Below are 12,523 nucleotides of genomic sequence, written 5' to 3' on the forward strand. Positions count from 1 at the left end.
TCTAGGCATAATGACGCCCAAATGTGCCTGAAATCTTTTAGTCTCGCTCCCACCTGCCCGATCTCCAGGCTGGGAGGTCCACCGTCATGACGAAGATTTTGAGAAAGCAGAACCTGGTTTCTGCTCCTGGGAACCTGTTGGTGCAGGTTTTCTGGATTTTCCCCGACCTCCTCTAAAGAAGGTGGGTGGACCTTTGGATTTTTAAAATTTTGCGGTCCGAAAGGACTGCAGTGTAGGTGTAGGATATGATTTCCTAGCCGGTGCAGCTGCGGAGGGAAGAAAGGTCGACTTACAAGCAGTTGCCGTGGATATCCACGCATCCAGTGCGTCCCCAAACAGGGCCTGACCAGTGAAGGGTAAGTTCTCCACACTTTTCTTGGATTCTGCATCCGCAGTCCATTGGCGTAGCCAGAGTCCTCTGCAGGGCTGTTTCTAGCCAATTTGGCTCCCAATGCGAGATTTAAAAATGCGCACACACCTAGATAAAAAAAAAACAACTTGCGCGTGCACCCGGCAAGGGGGCGTGGCCTCATCTAAATGGGTGTGGTCTCATTTAAATGGGCATGGCCTCGTCTGAAAAGACTACCTCACAATCCAGTTTTTGACCCTGCTCCAACAGATCACGACCACCACAGAAAAAAAAATTCTACCATATTAAGCCCCACACAGTAATGCCCCCTGCACCATATTATGCCACACACCGCAATGCCCTATATACATTAAATCCCCACACTACGGCAGGCAAGAGTCCCCATTTCACACATTACGGCAGGTGTCCCCATTTTACACATTGAGAGAGAGAGAATACTTACAGAGGCGATTACCGCTCTTCGGCCCGCCTCACCAGTCGCTCCTCACGCCGGCCTTTCCCTCTTCCTAACTTGGATCCCCCTCTGTACTCCGCTGGGGGGGGGGGGGGGGGGGGGAGTTTTGCGGAGTGACGGGGGTTGCGTCGTGACGTAACGACGCAACCGCATCATTCCGTGAAACTCCGCCCCCCGAGCGGGGTTAATTGGGGAGAAATAGGAGGGGGAAGCAGGGAGTCAGAGTTAGTGCCGCGGCGGGCGCCCAGTGCGGTTGCACTGCTCGCCTGCCCCAAGAAACAGCCCTGGTCCTCTGCATGCCGAGACTGCCATGGATGTAGCCCTTGCATTAAGCAGGCCAATGTCCTTTATGGCCTCTACCATGAAACCCGCAGAATCCTGTATGTGACGTAAAAACAAGTCAATGTCACCCCTATCCATAAAATCTAATTCCTCCAGTAAGGTGCCTGACCACTTTACTATGGCTCTAGAAATCCACGCACAAGCAATAGTGGGTCTCAGAGCCACTCCTGTAGCAGTGTATAGTGATTTGAGCGTAGTCTCAATCTTGCAGTCAGCCGGGCTCCTTTAAGGAGGTTGAGCCAGGGACAGGTAAAACAACCTTTTTTGACAACCTAGACACAGAAACGTCCACTATAGGTGGGTTTTCCCATTTCTTTCTATCCTCTGCAGGGAAAGGGAAAGCAATGAGAATTCTTTTAGGGATCTGGATTTTTTTCTCTGGGTTTTCACAGCACTTTTTAAATAAGGAATTTAATTCCTTAGAAGCAGGGAAGGTAAGTGAGGATGTCTTAGTTAAGGTAAAATAAGTCTCCTCTTCCTGCTCAGGTACCTTCTCAGTAATATGCAAAACATCCCTAATGGCTTCAATCATTGGTTGCACCCCTTTAGCAAGGGTTGCATATCCCCATCACCGGTCCCTGTATCAGAGTCGGTATCAATGTCAACTTGCATTATCTGGGCAAGTGTATATTTTTGTGGGTATGTAGGTGGGTTTTTAGACAAAGTAGTGGGGGCTGAATACATCATATCCTTCACAGATTTTCTCAGAAACTGCGTCTCTTTTTCAGTATGTGACATCCTTGTTGAAATTTGGGACATCATCCCCCTTAAAGAATCCACCCATGCGGGTTCGGATCCAGAAGGCTGAGAAAGTATATTGCAGTCTTGAGTACATGGAATGGACTCCTCAGTAGAAGATAAACCTTCTGCAGCACAGGACACAGAGTCCCTAGACATGGTAATCTGGGATATGCACACTTACACACACACGCATATGCACACGCACGCGCGCACACACACACACACACACACACACACACACACACACACACACACACACACACGAAAATGTCAGACACAGTTTCCCCTAGAGTACCTTCAGAGAGTCACAGAGTATAAGGAGCCAGCCACTCTGCGCCCTCTTAGGTTTTTATTATGATAAAAACCCAGCACTGACTAGCTAACCTTAATAGGCTAAGTAGTACCTAATTACACTCCCCCCTGTCTATAACACCTTGGTACCGCAGTGGAGTTATGTGGAGGGCAGCGCTCCCTGACAGCGTCCTGTCTGTTGGTCTTCTGGCGTGAAAATGGCGCTGGGAGTGCTGGATCTGCTCTGAGGAGAAGCCTCGCCCCTCACAATGACGCGCGGCTCTCCCGCACTTATTTTTTATACTGGCTGAGGAATTTGTGCTAACAGCGGGATTAGCCCCTGTTAGCTATTTACCAGTGTAGGGTTTGCGCTCTGGCTCAGGACACCCCACCAGCGCCGACACACACAAGATATTGCTAAGCCTTCCATAGAGCGCAGCCTTGTGTGAGCTGTGTTCTTACCCTTTACCCGGTACGCCGGCGCTGTACTCACCACTCTTCTAACTTACCAGTGGAGTACCCCAGGGATCTGTACTTGGAGCAGTGCTCTTTAATATCTTTGTTGGTGACATTGCAATTGGTATTGAAGGGAAAGTATGCCTTTTTGAAGATGATACAAAGATATGCAACAGGAGGGGGTAAAACAAATGATTGAAGACCTAGCTAGGCTTGAGAAATGGTCAAGAATGTGGCAACTACAGTTTAATGCTAAAAAATGCAAAATCATCCATTTGGGTCTCAAAAACCCAAAGGCTAAATATAGTATCAAGGGTACTATAATGGAAACTACTGAGGAGGAAAGAGATTTAGGAGTCACTATTTCAAGTGACTTAAAGGCAGGGAAGCAATGCAACAAAGCAATGAGAAAGGCAAGTCAGATGATTGGTTGCATTGGGAGAGGAATCAGTAGCAGGAAAAAGAAGTAATAAATCCACTGTATAGGTCATTGGTACGGCCCTATCTGGAATACTGTGTCCAGTTCTGGAGACCATATCTCCAGAAGGATATAAATACATTAGAGAGTGTACAAAGACGGGCAACTAAAATGGTGCATGGCCTACATCACAAAACTTACCCGGAAAGGCTAAAAGAGCTTAACATGTATAGTTTGGAGGAGAAAAGGGAAAGGGGGAACATGATACAAACTTTCAAATATACCAAGGGTCTTAACAAAGTTCAGGAGGGAAATATTCTTCAAAGGAAGAGAAGTATTAGAACTCGAGGACATACGTCTGAAACTGGAGGGAGGCAGGTTCAGGGGAAATGTAAGGAAAAATTACTTCACAGAAAGGGTAGTGGATAAGTTGAATAGCCTCCCATCAGAGGTGGTAGAGGCTAAGGGGACTATCCAATTTTGACCGAGTTTTTTGTTGTTTTCGGGCGATTTCGCTTACCGGCGCTATTGGTCGAAAACTACAGGTTTCATTTTAGTTTTTTCGGACCTATCCAATAGGAAGTGGCTCCGCGTCTGTCTCTCCCGAAAACAGACCAATCATAAATCATAAATCAAAGATCATGAATACCATCAACCACCTACCATCTCCTATCAAATTTACCTTTGTCATCAGTAATAACTATCAATTTTTTAGATGTACTAGTTACAGCAACATCAGGAAGATTGGAAACGGCAGTTTTTTACAAGCCTACGGATAGAAACACCTTATTAGAGGCAAGTAGTCATCATCCCAGGGCCCTCAAACAGGGCTTACCCTATTCGCAAATGTTGAGAATAGCTCGAATAACTAGTAATGAACAGGAATTACCAGCGGCACTGGATATAACAGTACAGAAGTTCCAACAACGAGGATATGACCCTATACAACTCAAAAAAACCAAGGAATGGGTATTAAAAATTCCAAGATGTTTATTACTTCAACCGAAATCTACAAATGACACTAAGAACAAATTCATTTGGTCTACTAGCTTCTCCACCGCCAGCCCTATTATTCCCCGTGCCACAAAAGCACTATGGCCGATCGTTAAAACAGACCCTAATCTTCCCAGTCTTTCCAACTTAGTACCGATGACAAGCTTTAGGCGAGGTAAAAACCTAAGAGACCATTTGGTCAGAACTGACATTACTGACTACTCACCGCAACCAGGCATATTTGGTATCACTAAAAAACCGGGCTGTTACAGATGTGCATCATGTACCACATGCAGTTACCTGATTCCAGGGAAATCGTTTCAACATCCGTATAGGAACAAGAAATATGAGATCCGACAAGTCTTATCATGCACTTCACGATTTGTCATCTACTACATTACATGCCCGTGCAATAAATACTACGTCGGCATGACAAGCCGTATGTTCAAAGAGAGAATGGCACTACACCGTTCTGCCATTTCTAAAGCACTACTGGGAGAAGAAATTGATCAACCGGTTGCACGCCATTATAAACAATGCAAGCACACTTTATCACAATTACGCTATCAGATCATAGATCAACTTCCTAATATGCCAAGAGGCGGTGACAAAATGACCGCTTTGCACAAGTTAGAATCTCAATGGATATTTAGATTGGACACTATTCATCCAAAAGGACTCAATGAAAAAATAAACTGGAACGTTTTTTGAATCGGCTATAAATCTATAGATTACTGCAGTATTTAGAACAGTTATCAGTACTTACTTGTTACTATATGATGTTTACATATTCTCTATCACCATTCTTTATCACCATTCACGGGCACATCGGAGTAGCTTATATACTATATAGGTATGATTACTTTGTAATAGTTATTCCTACTGGAACCATTATGATCTTCAACTATATAATACTCATTCTGTTCTATTCACATTTTAAGCTTTTACCGCATGCCTGTTCTCATTTCAATCTCGGTTCACACTGTGTATTTTTTCATTCATGCTGGCTTACATGTCTCCGCACACCGTCACCGTAATGTTTTCCTTCACTGCAGACTCGACGCCGGGGACCGGGGAAGCCTTTCAGGTTGCTACGGCAACCAGCTTTCTCCAATGACATCCGTCCCCAGAAACGCATCACCGGGAGGACGGACCCGCCCACCCCGATCTCCGGACACAGCCTGTACGTGACTATACACACAGTTGGGGGATATAAGGTAAGCCTTTATCACACACTGGTTTTCTCACTTTGTTCTTTGTAGCACTCTGTGTTTTTTTCCAGTCATGTTTGACACGAGCAGCGGCAATATATCCTGATGACGGGACTAGGCCTTGAAACGAGCCGTTGAGATTTTGTCATGCTGCACATTTATATTATTATATGACTATGGAACTTGCCATGGATCATTAAAACCCTTTTTCAGTAACCTGGAGTGACGTGCCTACTTGCTCATTCAGCAATAGAGGGACTATATATAAATATATATATATATATATATATAAGCACAACAGATACAGCGCTGGTTATTTAGCATGGAGCACGGATTCAATAAATGTAAATATATATACAGGTTGAGTATCCCTTATCCAAAATGCTTGGGACCAGAGGTATTTTGGATATCGGATTTTTCCGTATTTTGGAATAAATAATTGCATCCCATAATGAGATATCATGGCGATGGGACCCAAGTCTAAGCACAGAATGCATTTATGTTTCATATACACCTTAAACACACAGCCTGAAGGTCATTTTAGCCAATATTTTTAATAACTTTGTGCATTAAACAAAGTGTGTCTACATTCACACAATTCATTTGTTTCATACATATACACCTTGGCCCTCATTCCGAGTTGTTCGCTCGCAAGCTGCTTTTAGCAGCTTTACACACGCTAAGCCGCCGCCTACTGGGAGTGAATCTTAGCTTCTTAAAATTGCGAACAAAAGATTCTCAAAATTGCGATTACACACCTCTTAGCAGTTTCTGAGTAGCTTCAAACTTACTCGGCATCTGCGATCAGTTCAGTGCTTGTCGTTCCTGGTTTGACGTCACAAACACACCCAGCGTTCGCCCAGACACTCCTCCGTTTCTCCAGCCACTCCCGCATTTTTCCCAGAAACGGTAGCGTTTTTTCACACATTCCCATAAAACGGCCTGTTTCCGCCCAGAAACACCCACTTCCTGTCAATCACATTACGATCACCAGAACGAAGAAAAAACCGTGAGTAAAATTCCTAACTGCATAGCAAATTTACTTGGCGCAGTCGCACTGCGGACATTGCGCATGCGCACTAAGCGGAAAATCGCTGCAATGCGAAAAAATTTACCGAGCTAACAACTCGGAATGAGGGCCCTTATACACACAGCCTGCAGGTCATTTAATACAATATTTGTTATAACTTTGTGTATTAAACAAAGTTTGTGTACACTGAGCCATCAAAAAACAAAGGTTTCACTATCTCACTCTCATTCAAAAAAGTCTGTATTTCAGAATATTCCGTATTTTGGAATATTTGGATATGGGATACTCAAGCTGTATATATATATATATATATATATATATATATATGTGGAATCAAAGTCACTCGATGAGCGCTTAAAAGCACTAAATCCTCTTTAAATAATTCAGGATCGCTGCTCCCCTTAGTCAGTCCGAATTCCCACGGAGATAGATATCTGTCAATAAAGCATATAGAGGGGGCGCTCCATAATGCATAAACTTTTTTTATTTCTCTTAAAAACAGATGCTTAAGACAAATGTTAAAATTACACTCGTACCAAAAGGCAACCAGGGTGGGCTCATGGGCAGGATCACACGCGTCCGTGACGCTGAGAAATCCCTGCAGCTGTTGAACGAGTAGTCACGGATGCGTGTGATCCTGCCCGTGAGCCCCAGAGAAAGTAGCTGCCGGCGGGTGGAGGACTCTAGCGCGATTTGGTCTGACCCTTGTTCCAGCTTTGCCTGGTGATTAATTGTGGAATCATGTGGTAACCAGCCCACCCTGGTTGCCTTCTGATATGAGTGTAATTTTAACATTTGTCTTAAGCATCTGTTTTTAAGAAAAATAAAAAAAGTTTATGCACTATGGAGCGCCCCCTCTATATGCTTTATTGACAGAGAGATATATATATATATATATATATATATACATACACAAGCAATGTGGCTTGGCACTCCAGGTGATAGCAAATAATGGTCCCCACGGCGATATGTCTGTGAACAGTGGAGTTTACCGATATATTGGCGCACTGCTGTGTGTGTACGGGCAACCAGCCAACCGCCCATACACATGCTGCGGCAGCCGGCAGTGATTGACAGCTGAACTGGGCGGGCGTGTGTACACGCCCGCTCAGTTCATGACGTCAGTCCCCGACGGATAGGACAGTGTGTTCTGCACAGCACACTGCCCGATCCGTCCATAGATATATCTGCAGATATATCTATCAGTGTGTACCTGCCATAAGAGACACCTATTCCAAACATAAATCTCTTTGCACATTTTCGGTAGTATTCAAGTCTTTCCTTCCCCTTCCACACCCGTTTTGTTTCTGATGATGGGCGTGGTATTATCATTTCAGCTCACTACCCCTAGGGTAGTGAGGGCGCCCGAACCCTTTACGCAGCTAAATGGCATTACTATGGGCACGATATGCGCAAAACGGGGATCACTTTAGAAAGGAGATGGGGCGTGATATATAATTTTAATACCACTTTTTTGGTGTGCCCTACCTGCAACATGGTTTTGCCAATATGCAAAGTGCTCCTTTTTTGCTTTTATTGCTAACTCTGTAACAGTCCCACATAACACCATAAAGCCACTAGATGGCAGTATTTAGACACAGTAATAGACAACTAAAATGTCAATGTAAAAAACGATTCCTTAAGGATTCATGATAACAGTACATTCAATGTGAAATTGTATGTCAAGCACCAAGTTACGAAATAACCCAATCAAATCACCCATACTGTGTGTGTGTATATATATATATATATATATATATATATATATATATATATATATCCAATTGTAAAGAAGGCACTCACCAGACTGATATTGAAATGCAAAAAGACGTTTATCGAATCTCACATGAGCGACTTAATCATGGTTGGTCGACGTTTCGGTCCCAAGCCGGACCTTTTTCCAGACCAGTGTGTACAATCGTCAGAATTGTGATTCTGACGATTGTACACACTGGTCTGGAAAAAGGTCCGGCTTGGGACCGAAACGTCGACCAACCATGATTAAGTCGCTCATGTGAGATTCGATAAACGTCTTTTTGCATTTCAATATCAGTCTGGTGAGTGCCTTCTTTACAATTGGATATAATATGGGACCTTGTGGACACAAGTTTTTCCCTGGAACTGCGACACCCCAGCAGATGACATTTATTGTATAGTGAGTGCCACTTCACTTACCTTGGTATATATATATATATATATATATATAACATGTTTCAGAACTGCAAACTGTGTGCAGACAGCGAAAAATGAATAGACAAAAATCATAAGATACGTCCTTCTCACTGTAGCTGACACGTTTACAGTAAGGACACTCAAGTAAGCCTTTCAATGCATTTGACATCTTGCTGTGTTCACGTTTGCAGAAAAGACTTTTATCTGGTTTGTTTTAAAGCCCTCAACAAGGGATACAAAGCTCCAGATTACCGTAAACTACACCTGGTATCCTGGGGCTCAAAATGAATTGTGTTCAGAGAGGACTGGAACACTGATCTCCCTTTCTGTTCGTTGCAGGAAATACAAAGTATTCGAGCGGATGCTGAATGATATCCTGACTGACGAGGCAGAGTAAAGTATTTATAAACCTTATTTTTACTAAAATAATGTGAAAAAGGGTGTTTTCACACCCTTTTCACATTATTTTAGTATCACCTGAATGTATTAAAGGGCACTTGGAGCAGTTTTCATGAAAAACTGCTCCAAACCCTTTAATTCACTTTTTTTTAGTAACCCACATCGCATTCCCCATACTTATAATGGGAAATGTGATGTGGCCAAATTTACTAAAAAAAAACGTGAAAAAATACCACAGTGTGCCCTGTGATAATCTTGCCAGTTCAGGCTGGCGGTATCACAGGGCAGCACTGCGATAATGTGACTTTTGCCCAGCTTTCTCTGCCCCTGGCAGAGAAAGCTGAGCGGGGATCCGGTAGAGTTATCACAGAAGCTGATCACAGTGTAAAAAGGAAAAACAAAACAAAAACCATACTCACCTGTCCAGGGAGCCGGTGTCCGCTGCTGCGGTGAGCGCTGCCGGGCACCAGGTCCCCAATATGCTGCAATGTGACCCCGGTGCTGTAAAGTGACGCTGCAAAGCGGCAGTGCACTTTACAGCATCGGGGGTCACCGCAGCGCACAGGATCCGGCGCCGGGCAGCCTAGCAGAAGCAGCGTGGACCGGCTCCCTGGACTAGTGAGTATATTGATCTTCTTGTGGGGGGTCCGCGGCACGCGGAGGTAGTCGCGATGGGGGGGGGGGTCAACCGGGTGGGGAGGTAGTGGTGATGTCAGCGGGGGCGGCGCATGCGCAGCAGGACATCAGGGTATTTTTTACGAAAAATACCCCGATGATGCTGCTGAGTATCATCACAGGGACAGAGCTTGCCCGCAAGCTCTGTCCCTGCATGTGTTAATTGATACATCCCTGCAATGTAATCAATTATCGCAGTGCGAGTTTGGGCGATAAATAGGCCCCTAAGTGAGAAACTTAAACATGTTTCTATGGAACCCAAACATTTCTAATCTGATCCATAATGCCACACATACCAACAGTTATACATGCCAAATCAGGATAAAATAGGCCTGGCCTTTGACCTGCCTAAGCTTTGTCCGACTTTGTCCAAACTCTGCTCCAGTCCAACCAAACCCTACCTTGGTCCACCCAGAATTGCCTATTTTTATTTGGAACTCCTCCATGAAAATCAGAACAATTGGGAAGTATGCAATCCTCTTCACTTGTAGGTGGCTGATGCCTCAGGGTGCACCTGCAAAGCTGTGTTCTACTACACACGGATCTCTTCTGTCAGTCAGGGTAAGAGCTCACACAAATACGGCCCATGCAGCGGGTAAGCAAGTATACTAGAGATGAGCGCCTGAAATTTTTCGGGTTTTGTGTTTTGGTTTTGGGTTCGGTTCCGCGGCCGTGTTTTGGGTTCGAACGCGTTTTGGCAAAACCTCACCGAATTATTTTTGTCGGATTCGGGTGTGTTTTGGATTCGGGTGTTTTTTTCCAAAAACACTAAAAAACAGCTTAAATCATAGAATTTGGGGGTCATTTTGATCCCAAAGTATTATTAACCTCAAAAACCATAATTTACACTCATTTTCAGTCTATTCTGAATACCTCACACCTCACAATATTATTTTTAGTCCTAAAATTTGCACCGAGGTCGCTGTGTGAGTAAGATAAGCGACCCTAGTGGCCGACACAAACACCGGGCCCATCTAGGAGTGGCACTGCAGTGTCACGCAGGATGTCCCTTCCAAAAAACCCTCCCCAAACAGCACATGACGCAAAGAAAAAAAGAGGCGCAATGAGGTAGCTGTGTGAGTAAGATTAGCGACCCTAGTGGCCGACACAAACACCGGGCCCATCTAGGAGTGGCACTGCAGTGTCACGCAGGATGGCCCTTCCAAAAAACCCTCCCCAAACAGCACATGACGCAAAGAAAAAAAGAGGCGCAATGAGGTAGCTGACTGTGTGAGTAAGATTAGCGACCCTAGTGGCCGACACAAACACCGGGCACATCTAGGAGTGGCACTGCAGTGTCACGCAGGATGTCCCTTCCAAAAAACCCTCCCCAAACAGCACATGACGCAAAGAAAAAAAGAGGCGCAATGAGGTAGCTGTGTGAGTAAGATTAGCGACCCTAGTGGCCGACACAAACACCGGGCCCATCTAGGAGTGGCACTGCAGTGTCACGCAGGATGTCCCTTCCAAAAAACCCTCCCCAATCAGCACATGATGCAAAGAAAAAGAAAAGAAAAAAGAGGTGCAAGATGGAATTATCCTTGGGCCCTCCCACCCACCCTTATGTTGTATAAACAAAACAGGACATGCACACTTTAACCAACCCATCATTTCAGTGACAGGGTCTGCCACACGACTGTGACTGATATGACGGGTTGGTTTGGACCCCCCCCAAAAAAGAAGCAATTAATCTCTCCTTGCACAAACTGGCTCTACAGAGGCAAGATGTCCACCTCATCTTCACCCTCCGATATATCACCGTGTACATCCCCCTCCTCACAGATTATCAATTCGTCCCCACTGGAATCCACCATCTCAGCTCCCTGTGTACTTTGTGGAGGCAATTGCTGCTGGTCAATGTCTCCGCGGAGGACTTGATTATAATTCATTTTAATGAACATCATCTTCTCCACATTTTCTGGATGTAACCTCGTACGCCGATTGCTGACAAGGTGAGCGGCGGCACTAAACACTCTTTCGGAGTACACACTTGTGGGAGGGCAACTTAGGTAGAATAAAGCCAGTTTGTGCAAGGGCCTCCAAATTGCCTCTTTTTCCTGCCAGTATAAGTACGGACTGTGTGACGTGCCTACTTGGATGCGGTCACTCATATAATCCTCCACCATTCTATCAATGTTGAGAGAATCATATGCAGTGACAGTAGACGACATGTCCGTAATCGTTGTCAGGTCCTTCAGTCCGGACCAGATGTCAGCATCAGCAGTCGCTCCAGACTGCCCTGCATCACCGCCAGCGGGTGGGCTCGGAATTCTGAGCCTTTTCCTCGCACCCCCAGTTGCGGGAGAATGTGAAGGAGGAGATGTTGACAGGTCGCGTTCCGCTTGACTTGACAATTTTGTCACCAGCAGGTCTTTCAACCCCAGCAGACCTGTGTCTGCCGGAAAGAGAGATCCAAGGTAGGCTTTAAATCTAGGATCGAGCACGGTGGCCAAAATGTAGTGCTCTGATTTCAACAGATTGACCACCCGTGAATCCTTGTTAAGCGAATTAAGGGCTGCATCCACAAGTCCCACATGCCTAGCGGAATCGCTCCGTGTTAGCTCCTTCTTCAATGCCTCCAGCTTCTTCTGCAAAAGCCTGATGAGGGGAATGACCTGACTCAGGCTGGCAGTGTCTGAACTGACTTCACGTGTGGCAAGTTCAAAGGGCATCAGAACCTTGCACAACGTTGAAATCATTCTCCACTGCACTTGAGACAGGTGCATTCCATCTCCTATATCGTGCTCAATTGTATAGGCTTGAATGGCCTTTTGCTGCTCCTCCAACCTCTGAAGCATATAGAGGGTTGAATTCCACCTCGTTACCACTTCTTGCTTCAGATGATGGCAGGGCAGGTTCAGTAGTTTTTGGTGGTGCTCCAGTCTTCTGTACGTGGTGCCTGTACGCCGAAAGTGTCCCGCAATTTTTCTGGCCACCGACAGCATCTCTTGCACGCCCCTGTCGTTTTTTA

This window comes from Pseudophryne corroboree, chromosome 2 (assembly GCF_028390025.1).
Source record: "Pseudophryne corroboree isolate aPseCor3 chromosome 2, aPseCor3.hap2, whole genome shotgun sequence".
Classification (NCBI taxonomy): Eukaryota; Metazoa; Chordata; class Amphibia; order Anura; family Myobatrachidae; genus Pseudophryne; species Pseudophryne corroboree.